Below are 13135 nucleotides of genomic sequence, written 5' to 3' on the forward strand. Positions count from 1 at the left end.
GCTAAAATCACAGGACTCATTTATATGCAGTATCCCAGCAAAATATTAAGATTAACATTTTACCAAAATCTCACATTTCAATGACAATTGTCAAATTCAATGTGCTTCAGACACTGAATTGTTAATACCAGTGATAATGCCTTTAACAAAATAGTTTTTGAAAATTCTCCTCTGGTAATTGCTTTCAGAATCTGAAATCCATCTTCCTGAATATAAATCAATAGTGGAAATGTTTGTTCCTTGAGGGTTGATTCAAAGCAAGTGAGGTGGGGAGAATTATTTTTGAAAATCCCATTCATCCTTCTGCTCCAAGCCACATAATATAAAAGACAGTGAGAAAACCGGATTGTACCCAACACCTGAAAATGCTGGACAACACATAACAAAGGTCACTGTAAAGTCACACTGAGCTCAGAAGCAGGTAAGAAGAGTGCCCAGCCCTGGAGATCTAGAAGGAACCTGCAAACCAGACGAGATGATGCTCAAGCTGCCACAAGGATTTCTGTTGTTCTATGAAGCAAAGCTCTTTGGTTTAGAGATGTAAGTGAGGGATGGGAAACTCTGTCTCAGATTTGCAGAGTGTAGATGGACCCAAATATACAATTTTGGTAAGTAATGGCTTAGAACGAAGCCACCTTGATGGAAAAAGAGCTTCTGCTTTGGCCAAAAAAAAAAAAAAAAAAAAAAAAAGATGGAGAAGAAGGAGAAGGAGAAGTCCTACCCGAATATTTGTAACTATCACCTTGAATTCACATGGGTTTGGAGTGTAAATTTGCAATACTAGGTAAGAAATTAACAGAGAACTCTGCTGGGCTGTGAATACCTTAGCTATCTGGCAGAAACAAAGCAAAATCCTGAAGGGGAATATACCAATAATCCAGATCACCTTAAGATTCCTGCAGGTAAATTCAGTAACAGTGATATTATAATTCAAAAAATTAAAAAAACACAAAAACAAAGAAAAAGCCATTGTGAAGAATACTTTGCAGAAACAATAGCAGGGTTGAATAACACAGGATTTGGGATATTCTAGTTACCAGGTATAGAATATAGAGTAATAGATCTTTGTTATTTAAAGAAATTAACAATGAAAATAAAAGCAAGGAAGAAAAAGACTACCAAAGGATTTATAAAAGAGTATTAGATTTCCTTAAAAAATCACTGAAATGACTCAATTGGTGAGTTAAGTCTGCAGAGAGAGGTGGTGAGCAGGAAGACATATATGAAGAAATTTCCTAGAAATTGTACACAGTGACAAGGAGATGGAAACAGTGAAAGACAGGTTAAGAAATGTGGAAGTTAGAATAGAATGCACAAAATTAGCATGTCAGGAGGAAAGAGAATGTTTCAGGAAATGATGGCTGAGAACTGCCAAAAGTTAACAAAATTTGGAGAGTATGAAGCCTTTCAAGCTGAATAAATAAAAACTGTCCACACCTAGAAATATCATTGTGAAAAAAAATTGAACAACAAAAGAAAACAGAAGATAATAAAAGTAGTCTGAGAAAAGGGAATGACAGAGTCTGAAAAAAGCAGACTTCCCAATATGACAGTAAGCCAGAAGAGAGCAGAATAAGCTCCTCAGAGTGCGGAGAGAAAACAGTCACAGTCTGGAACTGCACACCCACGTCGCAATTACACAAGGTGGGCATGGTGGGAGGGTCAAAAGCAGCACCTACCGTTGTTTTAATGCCAGAAATGTTCATCGTGAATCTAATTAAGATGAAGCTACCTGAAAAAACCCAGCTGATGGGAAATTCTACACATCAACTGGCTTGGACACCTAAATAAATGTCAATTTCATAAAAGACAGAGAAACAAAAAACAAAACTGAGTACTGTTTAAGGTTTGAAAAGACTAGAGAGGGGAGGGTATGCCTCAGTGGTACAGCGTGTGCTTAGCATGCACGAGGTCCTGGGTTCAATACCTAGTAACTTCATTAAGAAGAAAAAACCTAATTAACTCACCCACCAAAAAAATATTAGAAAGAAAAGACTAGAAAGACATTACAACTAAATTTATAGCACAATCCTTGATTGGATCCTGAATCTGAAAACAAAGGATGTATAAAGAATATTGTTGGGACAAGTAGAATTTAAATAAATAATAGAAAATGTGATTTTATCAATATTAAATTCCTTTGGAGTGAAAGCTTGGGTATAACAGATTTTCTTTGTAGGAGATAGATGTTGAATATTTATTACCTAGTTTTCTATGTACAGACAAAGCTAGATGAAAAGAAAAAGAACCGGTTAATCTAAGTGAAATGTGTATCAGTGTTTCTTGTACTATCATTTAAAATGACAATCAATTATTTATCTTGTTATAAAGGTCTTACATTTAAAAATAAGAAACTAATCAAAATATGGATAAAATAAAACACTCTCATGCAGGATCAAATGGAGACACTTTACCATCAACATTTGTGCACTAAAGATGCTACTAAAGATTGTTGTCAGAAGGATGTGATTTCTGAAAAAAGTCTCAGAAGCAAGAAGAAATGCTAAGCTTAGAAACTGGTAAAGGTGGGAAAGAACATACTGGAACAAAGAGAGGCAGTATTAAATATTAATGATATTGTCTATGGGGAGGTGATAAATTAAAAATATCAGTTTATATTAATAGATCAGAGAATTCATTACATTTGGGGTACTCTAAAATTCTTGTACTTTAGAATTTTACTTAGATGTATATATTTTCAATAATTACAAAAGACAAAAAAGGAAGTTTTTTTGTAAAGGTTAGGGGAACAAATGGAACTTTAAAATCAATCTGAATAAAGATTATAAAGGAGATAAAAAGAATAGGAAAAATCAAGATAAACTGAAATCATCTGAGGAGGCATAAATGAATCCAAATGAATTAGTAAGGAAAATAAATATAAGTGGATTAAACTCATCATTAAAATTCAAAGATTAACAAATTGGATTTTCAAAATATAAATCAAGCCATGTGATACAGCAGACAAAAAATTAAGAAGAAACTAAATAACTAATAATTAAGTAAACATGGTATAAAGAATAGGATATTATGCAATAGTGCAATATTATGCAATATGCAATATGCAGAGAATCAAGGGAATTACCATGTTAAGTGTTAAAAGAGGTGAATTCAATCCAAAGGAAAAACAGAGCAACTCAGTTGCTGAAAACAATGTTCTGAGACTTGGGGTCAAAAATGGTGAATCAGTTACGTCCACAGTCCTCAAGTTCAACTGTCACAGTGATTGTGACAAAAGTCAGAGTTAATAGTGCCCAAGAGGAGATATAAACCAAATGCCATCTGACCTTAGTTCAGGGAATGATCTCCTCTTGTCACAGGATCTAGAAGACTTTTCTGAGATAAGCAGCTTTAAAAATGTACTAGAAATATGTTTGGGATTATTTAAGGTGGAGATTTGTGCAGCCAGGAAGGAAACTCCAAGCAGAGGAAGTTCTTTGACCAAAACGCAGTGATGCTGCCTTACAAGCTAAGGGCACAGGATGCAAGAGGGACTCACAGTGTGCACAATTCCAGGAATGCTGCTCTGATTAGCATCAGTTTCTACATTACATCACAACAGACTTTTCCTGTATCTCTTTCAGTGACGTTCTTCCCCACCCCTACTAGCGTTATTGAGGTAAAATGTAAATATAATGTTGTGTAAGTTTAAGGTTCATAATGTAATGATTTGATACACATATTGCTAAATGTTACAGCAGTAACATTAGTTAACACATCCTTCACATCACATAACTACCATGTTGCTGATGTTGTTATGGGAAGAATGTTTAAAATCTACTCCTACAGCAACTTTCAACAGTACTGTTAACTGTAGTCACCATGCTATACATTAGGTCCCCCAAACTCATTCTTCTTATAACTGGAAGTTTGTGCCCTTGGACCAACATTTCATTTCCCCTACCTTCCAGCAACCACTGTTCAACTCAAAGAAATTCTTAAGTAAAGTTAATTTTGAGTCTAGAACTGACTTCTCCCTTTCCCAAAGTGTGAACTGGTAATGAGGATGAATTAATTCAGTCCCCAAACTTTTACTGAGCACTGACAATGTTTGAGGCATTTTTTAAAAATATTCAATGTCCAAAGTGCTCCCAACTCACCCCAACAGTAGATGCTCTGCTCTGTCTCTACTTTGGATTTTCTGGAGGAAGATTTTCTGGAGCTTGCAAAGAACCAGAGAAAAAATTCCTAGTGTATTTTTCTGACTTCTAGGCTCAGATTTTTCTTCCAGACACCATAGCAAGTGTCTGCTTAGAAGAATACAAGAGCTACTTTTTTTATAAAGTCCCATTTATGTTAGACTATCCCTTTCTATACTTGCTGACAAGGTGATATTTTGCTTTTGCTACAAATGGGGGGTTTATTTTTGAGGGCTGTGGGATTTAGACCTAGCCCCATGAGAACCTCAGACACTGGGGCTGAGTTGAGACAATTAAAAAAAATTAAAAAAAAATTTTTTTTTCAAGTTTCTGTCCTGTAGGGACTTGGCCTCTTGTTTACTTTCATGAGTTTGGGGACCATCTGTTTCAACCTGAAGCTGATTTTAGATCTTGAAAACCTGATCTTGTATCCTGAATTTTCTACATAGAATGTTCTAAATCTGTTTCTCCTTTAGTTAAAAAAAAAAAGAGAGAGAAAGAAAGCTTAATGACACCAGATGTGGCTGCCTTTGTGGTGCTGGAACAACACGTGGGGAATGCATGTTCCTACACCTTCCGATCCTGTACACCTGTGAAGGGCGTTGCCACGAAAGGGATTCTCAGGATTATTACTGTTAGAAGGCATCTCCAAATCTGAGTGGCTCCCTTTCTTCTTTGACTGCTGCTCACTGTCATATACCTAACGGACTCTTGGGGCCTTACATAGCCAGCATCCTCCACTGAAGCTCTGTCTGGCATCAGCAAAGGCATTCACATCTCACTTCATCAACACGATGAACTCCAAGCCTCACTTGTTAATACTGGGGTGATCAGTAGGAGAAAGTTCCCAGCTTATTTTCCTATAGGTCTAGACCATCAGTTTAGAGAGCTCTTTATGCGTCCTCTCTGAGTGGAACTGCTGAGTGATTCTACAGAATTCAAATCCCTTCTCCTCTAGGCGGTAGATGCCCTGGTAGGGACTTTGGCTGAACAACAAAAGGATCTCATAAATTCATGTTTTTATTGTCTCCTCTTCATATATATGGTGACCTCCCAGTGGTTATCATGAAGTATTGAGTGGCTGTCTCCTTGACCTTTTTCCTAGGAGGATGGGCAAGGTGGCAGGCTGTATGGCACAGGGGTTTTTAAAGCATGAACTCTCAGAGTCATCCTGCCTGCGCCCAAAGCCTGGCGCTATCGCCCGTTAACCTAGTGAATACGGGCAAGTTACTGAACCTCTTGGAGACTTCAGACTTTAGGTTCCATGGGTTTAAGAATTGTATCATACAATTCATTACTTAATCCATGTTTACTGGAGCACTCAAGAGATTTGAATCTGTTGCCTGAATATTGACCAAGTAAAATGGAGGCTTTATAAGGGAATTTGTTAAGACTGAAATTGATGAAAAGCTGCTAACAGGAGTCCAGAAGGGTCCAAGGAGACAAAGACTTTCCTTGGTCCCTTTACAGAATTTCTTAGTAGCTGGGTTGCAAAGGAAGCCATCCTGTGGAGCCCCCTCAGCAGCTCAGGGCAGGTGGTGAGCCAGGCAGCTTACTGCAAAGGCAAACAGAAACCAAACGACCAGAGCTCCCATCCCATCCAGCCCCTTAGCTGCTCAAACTATCAGAGGGGAGGTCAGCTGAGCCCTCGCCAGTCTCCCATAGGCAGGAACAGGTACCGCACGAGTCCAACAGCTTTGCGAGAGCAGGAGTAGGTGGTCTCCAAGCCCTCCCTTTCTGACAGTCTATCATCTGTTATAAGGCGTATTGATCCTTTTCTCCTGACTGTTACCACTCCATCCTTCATACAGAGAATCTACCCGGACAGCTGGCTCTGATGCATTTTGGTCACCCTCTTTCAGCTTTGGCTCTAAATTCCTAAAATATCTTTCAAGGGGGGCATTTCCAGAGCTAATAATAATATCACCATGATCATTTAAGAAGTTCTATGAATAGGGAAAGGTGAAATTTATAGTGATACCATTTTACTGGATTTTTTTTATTGTCCAAATGACTGATGCCTCACAATTTCTACAAGGTCAAACAATTTTGTTATTGAAGATGGAAAAGGCTCAATCATCCAATCTTTTAACAGATATTCACTGAGGAACTGCTATGAACCTGGCACGATTCTAGGCACTAAGAATCTGGCAGTGAATGACAGATAAGTTTTCAACTCTCAACAAGTTTACATTCTGGTAGGGGAGATAGATGAAATACAACTGAAATTATTAACAAAAATTTTGAGGGCATGTTAAAGGGTTCCCAGACCTTTAATACAAGACAATCCATCTAGCTATGAAAACTGCTAGAATATCATAGGTAGATGAAAACTCAACTATCATCCTGTTTAATTCCCTCGTCTATTTAGGATATGAGAAATCCGAGGCCCAGATGCCAAAGCCCAGTAGACACTGTTGCTAATGGTTTTTTATTCTGGAAGACCACATTGACTCTTTCGTATTAGTCTTAACTCTTGCTACCGGTATTTTGTAAAATTTGAATGCTGATGGATTTATTGTCAGTCTCAGATGTAAAACTGGTATTTTGTTATGTTTTTTTAAAAGAACCCTTATATTTTACCTACAGATTGAAATATTTACAGATGAAATGATATAACATCTCGGAATTGACTGCAAATAATCAGGTGAGGGGAATGGAAGGGGTTACTGAAAATAAGATTGGTGATGAGTTACGGAAGCTGAGTGATGGCTACATGGAGGTTCATTATGAGTAGCCTCCTAATATTGCGTTAGGTAAATTTTCCATAATGACGATTTAAAAAATAGAGCATGTGAATTCCTTGGGTGCAGGTTTCTTGGGTTCTATTCCAGTTCCTGGGTCCTTCCCAGGAGCCATCAGCCTGTATGCCTCTGAGCCTGCCAGCAGAAGGCTTTGTGGACCTCCCTGAAAAAAAGGCCATGCCTCCTCTGGTGGGTTCACGTCCAGAGCCATAAAAACAAATAAACAAAGCCTTAGAGGGAAAACATTAAAAGGACCAGTGGATGAAGGAGGAATCCCAAAGATGATGTTTGTTTAGGGTGGGCAGTGAGAATGCCTTCTTCCTGCCAGTGTCTCAGCAGTGCTTGGCTATGGAGACCGAAATCCTGGTTCCAGTGGTGCCTCCATTACCTACCAGCTGTGTGACCTTGGGCAAGCGACTTAACTTCTCTGTGCCTCAGTGCTCTCACCTATAAAACAGGGATAAGATTGCCAACTTTCTGGCGAGCATTATGTGTTCATTTCTGGCACAGAGTAATGCTAAATAAATGTGGGCTGGTGGTATTATTATCGCCTGAGTTTCCCAATTATCTGCGGCAAAGTGCACGCTGGGGTGAAAAGCAGCACTGAGGAACTGCCGAGGGGGCTTCTATCCTGCACAGCCCCAGGCTGTAAGGGCTCACTCCACTGTCCTGACCACCTGCAGCACAGCCACCGGCACAGAGGCCCCGACTGCTGCTGCTGTGGCACGGGCTGACGCCTCGGGGGTGGGGGTGCTGTGCTGAGGGGCTCTCCCCACTGCGGGCCCGCCAGGACCTCCCCGGGAGACGGGGCGCACTGGGTGTGTGGCCACCGGCAGCCCTCAGCGGGCAGCGGGCTTCCTCGGGTGGCCGCGCACCAACCTGGGCTGCACGCGGGTTCCGGGGCTGAAGACGGCGACGGAGGAGCAGCGGGGACGCCGTGGGAGACGACTCCGTCCCTTCTAGGTGGGCCACGGACAGCGGCAGGTTCTGGGCCAGTGGGTGGGGCCGGCGGGGATGCCTCCTCCGCCAGGAAGCCGGCCGGGTCCGCACACTCCAGGTGGAAAGACTGGTCGTCATCCAGAGGGTCTCGAACCAGACGGGCGGCCCGAGGGAGGCCGAGACGGCCAGGGTGCTGGCTGCCGCGGCCTGGCCTTCCTCCCGCTCTCGCTTCGCCCTTTCCTTATCCGGGCGCACCGCGCGCAGCGGGCCGGGGCGTGGCTCGCCATCGGCCTGTCCGGGGCCAGCGGGAAGCAGCCCCGCCGGCCTCTTCCTGAGGCGCTGCTTCCCCGCGCGCGGGAAGCCCGCAGCTACTGCGCAGGTGCGCAGCGGCCCGCCTGCCCCACCCCGGGGTCTTTTGGAGACAGCCCCGGCCATCGTATCTTTCTTTAAAATATTTTTTTGTCTTGTCTCCTAATAAAATTGTCAGCTCCTTGAGGGCGGACCGGTGGCGTGTCCACAGTCCACGTGCCGGCAGAGCGTCTTCGCCGCAACACAAGGATCTCCGACGCCGGGCCTCGGCCGCCCTCCCAGTCCTCCGCCGCTGGGCTGTGCTGCCGGCTTCGCCCTCGGAAGCCCCAGCCAGGCCTGGACCGTGCACCCTCTGCAGGACCACTCTGGGGTGTCTGCTGGACTGAAGCGGGGAAAGCAGCCCTCGGAAAGCAGATACTCACTGAACGCGCACTCTGGGCAGCTCTGGTGCTGGAGAAATCATAAACAAACCGGCCCCAACCACTGCTCTGATTGAACTGACACAGTATGCCCGTTCTCCTTACGCTTTATAAATGACGAGCGCGTAATAACGTTCATTCATTCACTTGCCAGGCATGCTTCCGCATTTCTGTGTTAAAGCTTGCATTCTGGTGAGGTGAGATTACGTAACCATAAACATGATAATTTTGAACGGTGTTAAAAAATTGTGAAGAAAGTAAAGCAGGTTAATGCTTAGGCAATGATAGGCAACCGTGGTGGGAGAGGAGAGTGCACAGGGATTCTGTGACTACATTGGACGGGTTGGAAGGTGACCAGCGTAATAAATGGGTACCGCTCATTGCTAGTGTCTGGGAGATTGTAGGTAGCTAGGACGTTTAGTTCACAGTTGCTGATGAGGGATGAAGAGAAGTAATGTGGGCAGTTTAGGAAGCTAATGCAGTGCCCACGACAGTGGACTAGTGCCAGGCAAGGTGATGACTCTTCAACATACGTTGCATGTTTAAAACCCCCAATAATTCCTTGTATTTCATTCATTATCTATGAACGAAGGAGGTAGTTTCTAGACAGGAAGGAGCAAGCTCATGATCAGAGAGTTAGGAGTAGATGTGTAACTATTAAGAGAGCCCAAGCTTAGGGCTCTGGGCTCTGCACCCCCATGACTGGAAACTCCCCATGGTGGTTTAGGGCAGCCTCACTGTCCCAGCTCTTCAGCTCTGCCTAGTCCTTCTTCAATAAATCTTGTGTCGGATTGCAAATTCTTTTGGTGTGAGTTAATGTTTGGGTTTGCCCCAATGAGAGGGAGACCCAAGTCACTCTTGCGTAACCTTTTCCAATGGACGGAGCAACGGGCTCCTACGTATGGGCTTTAGAAATTCCATCCACTTAGGTGTGTTTTATTTATTTTTTTTTATCTCCATCCATATGGAACTGAGAGCGTCAGAATGACAGCTGGATTCTAGGCAGCAATTACCAGGGAGTTTTGGAATACTTGTCATGAGAAGAAAGAGTAACTAGTTAATCTAGTTAATTATTTATTAAAACATTTGTTGAACACCCAGGCAATGCCAAACAGTGGACTGGGGCTGGTGACAAAGTGGTGAGCAGGAGCATGCGGGGTCACTACCCTCATGGCGTTGTCAGTTAAGTGGGTGTAAAGGCAGAAATAAGTTGTACACAAGGACACAAGAGCTTGTAAAGGGGGGACTAATCTGGTCTGTTAAATCTGGGAAGATTTCCCAGAGAAAACCATGCTTATACTAGACTGCTCTAGGAGAACATTGCTGAGATGTATGTGAGATAATGTTTTGCCTATGTTTTCTTCTAGGAGATTTATTGTGTCTTGTCTTATGTTTAAGTCTTTAAGCCATTTTGAGTTTATTTTTGTGCATGGTGTGAGAGAGTGTTCTAATTTTATTGATTTACATGTGTCTGTCCAGCTTTCCCAACACCATTTGCCGAAGAGGCTGTTTTTTCTCCTTTGTTGAAGATTAATTGATGGTAGGTGTGTGAGTTTATTTCTGGGCTCTCTATTCTGTTCCATTCAATGAATATTTTAAAGAGTTGTGGATCTGAAGTAATCTCCCTAGGTGGGGCTTGGCTCAGATGATTGCATGTTCAAGTTTCAATGCTCTCATTAAACATAAATGAGAATAAAGGTATTTTAGTTGATGCCAAGCTCATACCATCTCTGATTAGGTTGTTTGGAATTTTTTTCCTCCCTCAGTAAAAATATGAAGGTTTTGGTAGAGCAAAGGATTTGAAAGCACATCAACCTAGTTTCATGTACTGGGTGTATAAATACTGCTGTGTAGTTTGGGCAAATTACTGAATCTCTTTGAGGCTCAATTCCATCTTCAGTAAATATAATATAATGACATTTACCTTTGTAGATTATTCAAGGAGACATGACATGCTGTACATAGAATGTGGGCATATTGAGATACTTAGTTTCTACCCTTCCTTGTTACATTAATCATTTACAGAAGAGTAAGTAGTTTTGTTGCATATTTGATGTCTCTCAATAATAGGTCTGTATGTGTTTTAGGTCTACACTGTCCAATCCAGTAGCCATAAGCCACATGTGACTATTGAGCACTTGAAATGTGACAGTCATGTTAAGGTGTGTGAGTGTATAACACATACTGGATTTGAAGCCTCAGAATGAAAAAAAGGGCTGTAAAACATTATATTAATAATTTTTATATTTATTACATGTTGAAATGATAATATTTTGAATATAGAGGGGGATAATAAAGTGGCTTTTTAAAATGTGGCTATTAGAAAATTTAAAGTGATTCAGGTCATTTTAACATGGCTTGTATTTTATTTTGGTTGGACTACGTTGGTCGAGACACTGTACATCTCTGGTAGAGGGGGACGAGTACGTTTGAAAATCTGTGGGTGTTGCAGGGTCATCTCTTAGCAAAACCCTCTGACCCCATCCATCATAATGATATTCTTACCTCTACTACTCCTTAACACCCTCACAGTGGAATCGCTCTCTCCACTCTAGATCTCTGTCTTGACTCTCATGTTGGAAAGGGCAGCCACTTTCCATACATTTCCTTCTGGATATCTGATGGTACCTCAGGTTCCTCTTGTACTCACCACCATGTTCTAGGGCTGCACTGCTCTCTCCATACTTCTCTCATCAGATCGCACACCACCCACTCACACTTCCAATCGGTTATTCACTTATTCACCCATTCATTATTTATTTTAAAGAATGTCCCACATGTCAGATACTGAGCTAGGTGTTTGGAATAGAAAGATACATATGATAAAATAGGGTTCCCTCCCACACTGATGAAACAGTCTACTGGGAGCAGTAGACATTTACACAGGGACACTGCAATAAGCAATGATATTCTTTTTTGGTTAAATCCTCCAAGAGCCAACATTTTGACCTCTGCCACTAGCTAACTGTATGCTTTTCATCAACGACTCTGTGGAAATTTGTCATAGGAGAGACAGGTTTTGATTCATGATAAACCAGGGAGCAGAGCTTGACAGTGCAAGGTCCTGGGGCTTAGAACAGTGGTCAGGATCATGATGGGTGTGATCTAAAGTCACTGGCTCCATGCTGGCCCCTCTGTCTGGAAATCAGTTACTGAAGGCGAGAGAGAGGGTGATTGAGGGGAAAGTGAGGATTATCAGCTGCCTGCAAAATAGGCTTCTGCTGCACCATGTTTCATACAGGTACCATCCTAAAGCATTCCTCATGTCCAAGCTAGGTCTTTTCTTGGTGCAGTATAAAGAAACCATCCTGAATTTAAATTCCTGCTACTAGGTGTGTGGCCTTGGACAATTTCCTCATCTGTGAAATGGACAAGGTCCCTGAAAGGATTGTGGAAAATAACATGGTCGACACTCCTCCCCCTGAAAAATATTTTAGGATGTCGTCATGGAAACAGTATAGGACCAGGTTTTCAAGGAAGGTCTTAACTTCAAATAGTCTGCCTCTTTATCCTAATAATAATAACTTACTCATAGTTTTCAAAATATGCATACTGAGGGAGGGTTGAAAAATATGCTAACAGGGAGTTGGTTTTGATTTCAGCATTGTACAAAAATCCAAAATGTATGCTGATATTTTGTGGTTTATTTTCAGAAAGGCTCTTTTATTCTGAAAACACTGCAAAGACCAGAACATATATATTTTTGCTTTTATTCTGCAAACAATGCACAGACCAGAACATATATTTTTTGCACAGCTAGTGAATGAAAATTCCAAAGACTCTCATATCTGTGCATTTTCCAGGGGGAGGGTAGGTTGATGTAAAGTCAAGTTTTGAAATTTAAAACTATGATACGTGTAGAAAGCAAGGATATTCTTGTTTATGTTATGATTTTCTTTGTTACCTTCCTCCTGCCCACAGGTAATTTTCTCTTCTGCTCAAAGTGGAAGCCTGTATCATTTTTTTTTTGCTCATAAATCCCTGGGTTTGCTTGCAAAAAGACAGAGTACGTTTGATTTGCTTTTAGAGCCATTTGCCATTGACTGACTCTGTTCATGAGTCATTAAGGTTATATTCATCTCAACTAGTGCACATTTGTGGAGACACGGTTTATAGAGAGCTGTGTACAATTCTGAACCAGTGAGAAAGCAGTGAATTTTTTTTTAAAAAAAGCACACCAGCAAGGGTGGAGCTGATTGGAAATACTGCATCCACTGGCATCAGATGAGCTGCTACTTCCATCCAGGGGAGATAAGTCTCACCTCCCTTCTGGTCCCTCAGAGCAGGGGAGGGAGGCCGGGAGAGTCCGCTGCCTGAATCTCGCAATGACGTGGGAAACCGTCTCTGCTTTTCTTCCGTGGTAAAGATTTCCACATGAACCCAGAAATGCTTCACCCATCGAACACTGGTGGATAGAGGGCAGAGCAGTGTGCCTACAAGAGTTTTCTGGTTAAATGAAACACATCAATTAAAATGACAAAATCTTATTCACTATAACCATTTTGAGTAAAAGACAAAACTCTAATATGAATCCAAACCCAATTCTGCTTTTTTTGTTGTTGTTGTTTTAACTTAAGCCTCAGTT

The sequence above is a fragment of the Vicugna pacos genome, unplaced genomic scaffold (genome assembly GCF_048564905.1).
Source record: "Vicugna pacos unplaced genomic scaffold, VicPac4 scaffold_21, whole genome shotgun sequence".
Taxonomy (NCBI): Eukaryota; Metazoa; Chordata; class Mammalia; order Artiodactyla; family Camelidae; genus Vicugna; species Vicugna pacos.